This window comes from Triturus cristatus, chromosome 4_1 (assembly GCF_964204655.1).
Source record: "Triturus cristatus chromosome 4_1, aTriCri1.1, whole genome shotgun sequence".
NCBI classification, from domain to species: domain Eukaryota; kingdom Metazoa; phylum Chordata; class Amphibia; order Caudata; family Salamandridae; genus Triturus; species Triturus cristatus.
The window spans coordinates 105,831,312-105,841,391 of record NC_140585.1 but is presented as its reverse complement, the minus strand read 5'-3'; the positions used below and the strand labels follow the sequence as shown (position 1 = coordinate 105,841,391).

Sequence of the window (10,080 nt, the reverse complement as noted above, 5' to 3'; positions counted from 1 at the left end):
TCAAGCTTAATTTGAAGCAACCGCACTCCCAAATGAGATGGGACTCACTAGCAGGGTTCCCACATAACCCTTGATTTTAGATAGTTAGGGACCTTGACATTTGCAAACGCTTAACCTTCTAAATCTTCCGCGCAAGAAGGGACTTTGTTGACTCACACAGCAATTCACTTAGTCATTGCATGTTCCCACTACACGGGCTAGCCTCATTGTAAATCTGCCAGCACGACACCGTTAACTTAAAGCAACCGCACTTTTGCAAGAGAAGGGCCCCTATCACAAGGGCCTCTATGTCAGAATTGTGGTAGTATCACAATAGCATATACACATAATGGATCTAAACCATATGTCTCATTTGTCTTATAGACAGTCACCGCCTGGGTTCACTCTGATTCTACCTCCAGGCTTCGCAAGATGATTGCCTAACCAGGATTGACTCTGGTGCATAGTGGGTGAGTTCTATCACCCTGCTCTTTCATTCGTATCTCCGCTGGACGTAGCAACCACAGATGCCTAATATGCGTTTTCCTCCACTTTAGGCTGTCACTGCCCTATCCCCGTTCTGTCCTGATGAAGACCAACTTTGACTACCTAATGGAGCTTACCTTGGGTTAAAACGTCGACAATCTTGCCAGGTCCAGATTGACCAAGGCTCTGCATACTATAAAAGAAGAGTCATTGGATGTTCATTATTATCTGGCCTATCCCCCACATGTATATATTTTAATCACTCTGTATAGATTGCACACCAATGTACATTGAGCACACATGTCACTTTATCACCCACCACTTGTAAAGTTCACCTTGTATTGACAACCTTGAATATATGAATGAGTTAATTCAGATAAAACGAAACAGTAGACAGCAATTTTGAGTCACATGTTTTATTGTTCACCAAATTATATATTTTATTCAGGCGTTTGAGATACGAATGTTTAAATATATGTAAGATTAAGCGTACTAATAAGAAATTTCCGACAGTACCACTTTTTGTTTACTAATTTATACCCTGGTTCTGAGGGACACAGGGTCACCCCATTTTTGTTTAACCCCTCTCCCCATTTTAAAAGCACAACTGGGTATAATACTGGACTTCAGACACCGCCACTTCAGTAAACCTTTGTACTTGTGGATACTCTGCCAAGAAGAACTGCTGTGCTGCTGAAAGCACTGCCACTCTGCTGGAATGCTGTTCTTAAGGAACTGCTGCCCTGCTGTGCTGACCTGTTGCCCTCTTGCCTGGGTGAGAAGGTCTGGACCTGCACATCCTGACCCCAGAACGACTCCAGGGGCTAGTTGTCTGGCCCCCGGATCTGAACCTTCAGGGATACAACTGACTTCCAACAACCTTGCACCTGCACCTGAACTCTGTCATCTGTGAGTCTGCCCTGCAGAGTGATGCCTCTCCGGGAGAGGTCAGCCAGCATCAAGCAGGTCCAGTTGCAGGTCCAGGCAGGTCCAGTGCAGCAGGTCAGCTGGGCAGTTGCAAAGAGGCCTCTGGAGCTTCTTATGACCCTGTAGCTTTCAACAGGAGGTCCGTCCGCTAACCCTTGGAGTCACTTCAAGTAGCCTGGGATGAAGTGGGCAGGTCCAGACACTTCCTTATCAGACAGCAAGTCAGTGGCTCCAGCAGCAGGGCAGTCCCCTGGCAGCAGGGCAGTCCTTTTTCTGTAGTATCCACACAAGTCCAGGAGTGTACTGTAGAGTGGGTCTCTGGGTCCAATATTTATACCTGGTGCCAGATTTAAAATGGGGTAAACTTCTTGACTTCCCTCCCACACATCCGGTTCTAGAACTTCCGTCCTTCCTATCTCTGGTACCAAGGTTTCTGGGATGATAATAGGTTAGTGTGAAGTCCTTTGTCAGTGTGCTGAGACAGCCACTTTGAAGTGCCCGTGTGGTAGGTGACAGCTTCCTTCCTCCCAAGCTGGCACATCCTCACAACACCTAGTTCCCCTTTCTATCACTGTCTTGGAGGAATAAACAAAGGCAGACTGCCAACTGCACCTAGTCATGTGACCCAGGGTACAGGCTGCAGGCACCAAGGAGCTGGGACAAGAAAATGTCTACATTCTAAAAGTGGTGTTTTTAGAACTGTGACTTAAAATCCAACTTTGCCATTAAAGAGGGTTTTAAATTATAATCCATTTGAGACCAAGCTTGATATTTCTACCTGTTCCCAAACAAACATTATCATTTTTTAAATGTAATAGGGTAACCCAATGTTATCCTATAGGAGAGGTAGGCCTCTCAATAGGGAAAAACTAATTTGAGTTTTTCAGTATCAGGGCATGCAAACCTTAAAAGTATGTGTCCAACGTTGTAAATATATTGCACCCTGACTTCTGGGCTGTTTAGGGCCTACCCTAGGGGTGACATGTGTATTCGAAAGGAAAGTTTAGACTTGGCAAAAGGTTTATTTTACCAAGTCCAATTGCAAAAGTAAAAGTGCACACAGACTGCAATGGCAGTCCAGAAACATATTTTAAAAGGCTCCTTAAGTGGGTGGCATAATAAGTGCTGCAGGCCCACTAGTAGCGTTTAATTTCCAGGCCTTGGCTACATGTAGTACCACTTTACTTGGGACTTATAAGTAAATTGCCTATTGGGTGTAAGACAATTTTTCCATGGTTGAAGGAGAGAGCACATTCACTTAAGCACTGGTTAGCAGTGGTGATGGGCACAGAGTCCTAAAAGCCAACAAATGATGGTTCAGAAAACAGGAGGGGGGAAGGCAAAAAGTTTTAGGATGATCCTGCAAGGACCAAGTCCAACCCTTTATTAAATTCCCTCTTTCGGGTTTGGGGAGGGGCCTGTAGTAAATGTGTGCTCATTTATTAAAATAATCAACCCAAACAGTCATATTTTTATAAAGCTTTTATTCTAATTGGTGATGGGTCATAAAATCAATTGCAGACATTCAATGAGCGACCGCTTCAAGGTTGGCGGATACAAAGTTGATCTTTCGCACAACCTCTTTCTAACTGAGTATGTGGTCTATGCCCTTACCCTCTATGCCCCCAACCATGTGTCCCTTCATCGTACAGTGGAAATACCAAGCAGCACTCAGGAAATGACACAGACCAGGTGGATCTGAAGAGACTACAGAGGAAGGTGGGTCTGGAAGTTGTGGCAGACACACCTTGTTTAAATTAGAACTGTGACTCAGTGATAGTCAAAATAAAACAGTAAGTAGGACAGGGGACCTATTGCTTCACCAACTGAAGTAATCACCCACTAACAGAGAAAGTTGCCCACCTCAAATGACCAGCTACCAATTGCCCATACATTAGACAATTTATAATAAAGAATGAGAGGCAACATAAAAAAACAAAGTATGAGAGACAAAGAGTTATACACAGGACCAAAGTAGTCGGACCCTGCTTGTAGTTTTCTTTTTTATTCCATTCCTCTCCAAGGATCACAGGCAAGCGTAACCAACGCGTTTCGCCTCAACATAGGCTTTCTCAGGGCAATATTGTGTGAAACTGGGTTCTAATTACTTATTGTGAAAGGCACAGCGCTGCAATCTAGTACGGTGTTCTCAACTATACAAGCAGCGTTAGTAGTTCACTAAAGTAGATCTCAATAACGATTCAATCCTGGTACCATAAATCATGGGTTTATGAGCAGAATGTTTCCAAATAATGCCATTTTCGGGGAAGTGGGTTTCCTGCACTGCAGTGTGTCGTTATTTGTGTGTAGCAAAAGAGACACATTTTATGTTTAATATACAAAATAAATTCAGTTTTGCATGCAGGTAGAGTTGCAAACATTTTCAGAAAGAAATACCAGTCACTTGTTTCTGTTTTGGACCAGCCATTATGTGATAGGTGAAAACATATTCAAGCAGAATGATCAGCATTCTTTTGCAAGATGGAAATTATACTTCTATTTGCTTTAATAGTCATTCTGAAGCGATGTTGACAGCTCTCAAATTCTTAGAGATTGATTTGTGCAGTAGTGGCTGATACCGGACCCAGGTGGTGAGGCAGGTGGGGTGGGTGGGGTGACAACGCAAAAATAAAAAATAAAAAAACACTTACCCAAGCTCCCCTTAACTTGTGATTGGTCTGAGGGCCATGGTTCGCCGGGGGAGGCTTTGCATGTCCATCCCCAGGCTGTGTAATGCAGCCTGGTGGGGAAGATGCAAAGTGCGCCAGACTGTTTGGCCAGCCCAAGAGGGCCAGCCAGGCAGTCATGCGCACTTAGGGAGTGTAAAACACTCCTCCCCCTGCTCTGGCCAGCCCCGCCTACCCCGAGAGCCACTCACTTCAATCATAATTATCGTTATTATTATTTATATTTCCCTTTTGTTTGGTGGGGCGACGCTCCTCTGCCTTAGCGGAGGAGCCCCCACTGGTTGGTGAAAGTATCTTCTGTTTTAGATTTAAGTTCCTGAAGTGAATAATTAAGGAATTTTACGGCTGTTCCTGATAATGTTAGGGGCCGGGGAAGTCCAGACCCGTAGAAATCGTCCAGGTGGCAACCAAAGCAGGTTAATAATTGCAACAGAAGCCTCAAAAGTGCCCGCAGGGACGTGTTTTTGGGCTGGATGTTAACATAGGGTAATTGGGGAAGAAGGGGGCAGCACGGACCACTGACACCAGGATTTGTGTGAAAAAGGCCGCTTTATTGAAACAGGTCCACCTTACAACACAACCTAGGTCTTTGCCTCCCAAAACTAAAATCTTACTATACAGCTGATCAACTATCTTACAAACTACCCGCTCCCCTAAATTTCTCCCTCCCCCCAAATGAACTTGATACAGTAACATTGTACAGTAACATTGTAACCACTCCGAAACTGTTTAAAAGTAACTGTGCCCTTTAAACTCCCCCCGCCCTTCAGGGCGGGACTGGCCGTAGCGGGCACCGGGTAATCCCCCAGTGCGCCGCACGGGTGGAGGCCGGTTTTGGGTCCTTTGGGGGCCGTTTTTGTTACTGGGCCGATTTTGCAGCATAGCTGCAAAATCGGCCCTGTAACAAAATCGGCCAAAAACCGGCCCTAGCAGTGAGCTCGTCCGCACGCCCAATTCCCCAGGGGGCCGGCCGAGCGCTTTGTCAGGGCTGATTTTGGTTCCCAGTCCGGCCCTGCCGCCCTTTCCTGCAACTATGAACCCCTACTCAAGTATACCTCCTACATAACCTTAAACTTCCTGTGACCTCCAGGCGTAAACTAAACTAACCGTTCCCTTTGAGCCTAAGTTGGCGCTGTCAACAAGAATAAACTTCACTAAATGATGGCAACTTCTCTGCCAACCGCCCTAAGCACGTTTCAAGCGACAACCCTAAACAAACAACCACAACCCTAGCGCACCTGTTCAAACAAAGCCGCCCGAAGCCCAACCAGACCTTCCCTCCCCCCAAAACACGAAACCCATGGGCACTGGAGGGTGGGGAAATAGAACAAACTCCCTATGAGCCAGCCACCATGTTGCCACTAAAATGGTGGCTGGCATCACAAAATGTCCGGCTTTATGTCCCGGGAGCCCCTGTAGTCCAAAGGCAGCCCAAAACATCCGTAGCCCAAACCAGCCCAAACCCTTGAGCAGTGGTCCGACTGCTCCTCCTCCCCAAACACCCACGGGGGGCAGACTTCCCTGCAGTCCGCTGCCCCCCAAGTCCCCCTTGGGTACAGCAAGATCCGATTTCATGGTCACCACTGGAGTAAAAAACAATCTAAAAAGTATAAGTACAAAATACCCACACTACAGAACTTATTTTACTAAAAAGTGTGCCCTCTGTGAGGCTCGAACTCACGACCTTCAGATTATGAGACTGACGCGCTGCCTACTGCGCTAAGAAGGCTCTGGAAGCTCTAGTGTCAACTTTTTCTTAGAATCTAAAAAAGCCACGAGGTATTCAGGTCTTGCCTTTTATATTTGTATAAATTTGATTGTGAACTGGTACATCCTGTTATCAATACCACACTTGCTACGTCATACGTTTCCCAAGCCGCCCATCGACTATACATTTATAAATTATCACGTTTTTTGCAGTGAGGCCGAACGGGATTGAAACAAACTCTGAAAATCCTGGCACTGTCCAAACATGCTCCGTTGGAACATTTGCCCTGATTGTTGTCGACAGACACTCGAGCCGGAGAGATCATCCGATCTGCAGCTCCCTTTGTGACCACGGGAGGCGGCAGTGAGCCGTGCACAGACTGGGAATGGGGGCGCTGCCCGGCTGCAGAGTTCACTGCTTGCCAGGTGCAGAGTGCAGACCACGTGCACTGGCAGCCAGCGATCACGACCTGCACGTGGGTGTGCGCACTGCAATCACACTGGTGCTCGCTCAGCCTTGCACTGGTGGCTGCAGCCCTGCCCAGCCGCACGAACAGGCGTGTTACACCAGCATTAATGGCGAGATGAGGAGCATCTGTTACACCAGCATTAATGGTGAGACGAGGAGCATCAATGGTGAGATGAGGAGCATCTGTTACACCAGCATTAATGGTGAGATGAGGAGCATCTGTTACACCAGCATTAATGGTGAGACGAGGAGCATCAATGGTGAGATAAGGAGCATCTGTTACACCAGCATTAATGCTGAGATGAGGAGCATCGCCTCACGGTTCTCTTTGTTTGGGAACTTGACGCTTTGAAGCCTCTCGTTTCAATCTGCTTTTCTCTGTTTTCACTTCTTCTTCCTATACATTCGAACTTTCTCTCTCCACTCCTGTCTCCCTTCACTTGGACTACAATTTTTCTTTAAATGCTGACAATTCTCTATTTTTTTTGTTAAAGTTAAAGGACCAAATTATGGGGGATACAATGACTGCACGATGTGTGCACCAAAAAGGAGGTACGTGAAACACCCCACAGCCATCGGAGGTTTCATAGTGTAGTGGTTATCACGTCTGCTTTACACGCAGAAGGTCCTGGGTTCGATCCCCAGTGAAACCATGGAAGAATTTTTTTGCAAATTGTTTACATTTATAAATATGAAGCGCAGAGTCGCTCACGATGCAAGATATATCACGAAAAGACATCTGAAATAATAAAAGAATGGTGCACCGAACAACCATTAAGCAATGGAGCTGTCGGTATTTCAAGGTGGAGCGGTTAAGTGATGGGGTGGGGGCTAGAAGTTAAATACCCCAGGGGGCCTTGATAGATAACTAATCATTGAACACTTATATATATATATATATATATATATACATATATATAAGTGTATATTTAATGAGTCTACGAATGTCCTTTGAAATTGAGAGGTCAGGCCAGGGGCTTGGTGGGCCAGATGCCCTAAGAGGCATTGGATTTTTTTTTTATGACAGAGCTGGGGGTGTTGTTTTATCACTTATTTGTAGAGCGCTTTGTATGAAGAAGCTTCTCGGCGCTTTATGATGACACAATCTTAAAACGTAATAATGGCCAGCTGGAATATACTGAAAATTATTAAGAAGTCAGGTTTTTAGCTGGAGTATAAAACAGGGTGGAGTTGTTTCTGCTGCAAACAACGCGAGTTCCACGGTTCGGCGGCTGAAGAAAAGTAGGGTCTGCATAGGGTCCTAGTAGAGACAAGCTGGCATTGATTAGCTGATCCGAGGGCGCGGATGTAGAAGAATGGGCCAATTCAAATAATATATTAGCCAATTCCCAATACGGTTTTAGGAAGGGTCGAGGGACAGTAGAACAGTGCCTCAACCTTGATCTTCTCATAGGGAAGTACACGAGGGCCAAGAACGGTTCTCTTTTCCTCTGCTTTGCAGATTTGAGCAGTGCCTTCGATATGGTGAACCATAAGATCCTATGGGAGAAATTATTGGAAATGGGGGCACCAGAGGGCATTGTTTATTTCTTGGCCCGGTTATACGCTAACCTTAGAACTAGTGTTCGCTTTGGCCCGGAAGGGGAGCGTACTTCTAAGTTCCCTATTAGACGTGGAATTAGACAAGGTTGTGTGCTTGCCCCTCTACTTTTTACACTTTTTATTAACGAGATTGACTCTGTTTTAAATGCCGTTGCGGCTGACGCCCCCAAAATCCTTGATTTCAACGTCCCAGTTTTACTATATGCGGACGATGCCGTTATTTTATCTAGGACCCCCATTGGTCTTCAACGCTTAATGGACAGGTTTTCCCAGTTCATTAAGGAAAGGAAGTTGAAGATCAATAAAACTAAAACATTTGTTATGGAATGTGGTAAGAGCTGTAAAAAACCGCATTCGTTTTTTATTGATGGGGTTAAAGTCCAAACGGTGGACTCTTTTAACTACCTAGGTATAACATTTTCTAAGTCAGGTAGTTGGACCAGTGAGATCAATCATGTCAGAGTGAGGATGGCGAAATGCGCACATGGGGTGTTTCAGTTCGCATCTAAAATTGGGGATAAACGGATAAAAGACATGTTGAAAATTTATCAAATGAGGTGTCTTTCTATAGCTCTCTATGGTGCTGGTATTTGGGGGCATTCTTTTAGTGGTAGTCTACAAGTGGAGGAAAACCTCTTCCTAAAAAGACTCCTGTGTCTTCCCACTTCGGTTTCTACCGCTCTGGTGCACAGGGAGTTTGGTATTCAACATCTTAAAGATTCTGTAGCCCTTAGACCACTTTTGTTGTGGCGAGCTATTTGGGCAAAGGAAGAGACCTCCTTAAATAGAGCTATCATCAAAGACTGTTTCTCTATTGATAATCATCAAAAGATTCCATGGGTCAAATTTTTTTCGGGTAGTTTCCTGGAGATCTATGGTCTTAATGTAATAAAGGATCATTATGCAGTCTCGGGTTTGACCAAAAATGAAATGAAATCTGTTTTCATGAGCCACAAGACAGAGGTGCGTGGGAGGGACAACTGTAATTTATCTACCTGTTTGTTCTATGATAGTTTCTGTGAGACGATGGATTTCCAACCATATCTGAGTTTTGTCACCAGACCCTCCCATCGGTTCGTATTGACAAGATTTCGTTTTGGAATTGTCCACCATTTGGTGGCTTTTCCAAGTATCAAAAAACGTCCGAATGGTCCCTGTCCCTGTGATAATACTACTGCTCAAAGCACCTTGCATTTCTTATTATTCTGTCCTATTTATGGCAATTTTCGCACAGCTTTTTAAAAACCTGTTTTTAAGAAATATGGAGTTAGGACAGTAAATGATACTATGAAATTGTTATTTAACCCGACACCTGATGTCTGCTTTTTTACTGCTACTTTTCTTCTTCGAGCCATTAAAGTAAGGCCTAGTATGATATTTTAAACAGTTTTTCTAATGTTTTTTAAAAGTATTTTAACAGCTTGATTATTTTGTTAATATAATGTTTCTTTTATTGTTATGTATGTGCTTTTATGGACTTTGTGTTTAAGCTCCGAATAAAGCCTTATGAAATGAAATGAGTCTACGAATGTCCTTTGAAATTGAGAGGTCAGGCCAGGGGCTTGGTGGGCCAGATGCCCTAAGAGGCATTGGATTTTTTTTTTATGACAGAGCTGGGGGTGTTGTTTTATCATTTATTTGTAGAGCGCTTTGTATGAAGAAGCTTCTCGGCGCTTTATGATGACACAAACTTAAAACGTAATAATGGCCAGCTGCAATATACTGAAAATTATTAAGAAGTCAGGTTTTTAGCTGGAGTATAAAACAGGGTGGAGTTGTTTCTGCTGCAAACAACGCGAGTTCCACGGTTCGGCGGCTGAAGAAAAGTAGGGTCTGCATAGGGTCCTAGTAGAGACAAGCTGGCGTTGATTAGCTGATCCGAGGGCTCGGATGTCCAGAAAGGAGGGTGGTATATGGTCACTTGTCAGTGCCCTAGGATCGGATGGGAAGCAGAGCACAGAGGGCAGCGCGGGCAGTGTTTGTACGCTCGCGCGCCGCAGGATCTGAGCAAGCTGCAATCAATGAAAGGGTTTGTCTGGAAATGTAAGGTAGATTGACAGGGCGCAGTCTAGAGGAGATTGAATGATAGTGGTCTCCATTGGTGCATCCAAAGAGGGATCAATAAAGGAGAAAATCTTTTTGGAAAAATGAAAGAGGGTGGATCCGTAGGAGGCCACATTCTTGGACTGAGCTTGCAGATGCTGGGTGCTGTCTGAAAGAATTCCTACGTTCCACACCTCCGTCGACATTTTTTGGGGGGCT

At 44.8% G+C, this 10,080-nt stretch overlaps 1 non-coding gene across 1 annotated transcript; it reads left to right on the top strand.

The window, feature by feature from the left end:
• Positions 1–6,835: 6,835 nt before the first annotated feature.
• Positions 6,836–6,908, top strand: TRNAV-UAC (transfer RNA valine (anticodon UAC)). Its single transcript has one exon. It is a non-coding gene; the product is annotated as a tRNA-Val (tRNA).
• Positions 6,909–10,080: the final 3,172 nt, after the last annotated feature.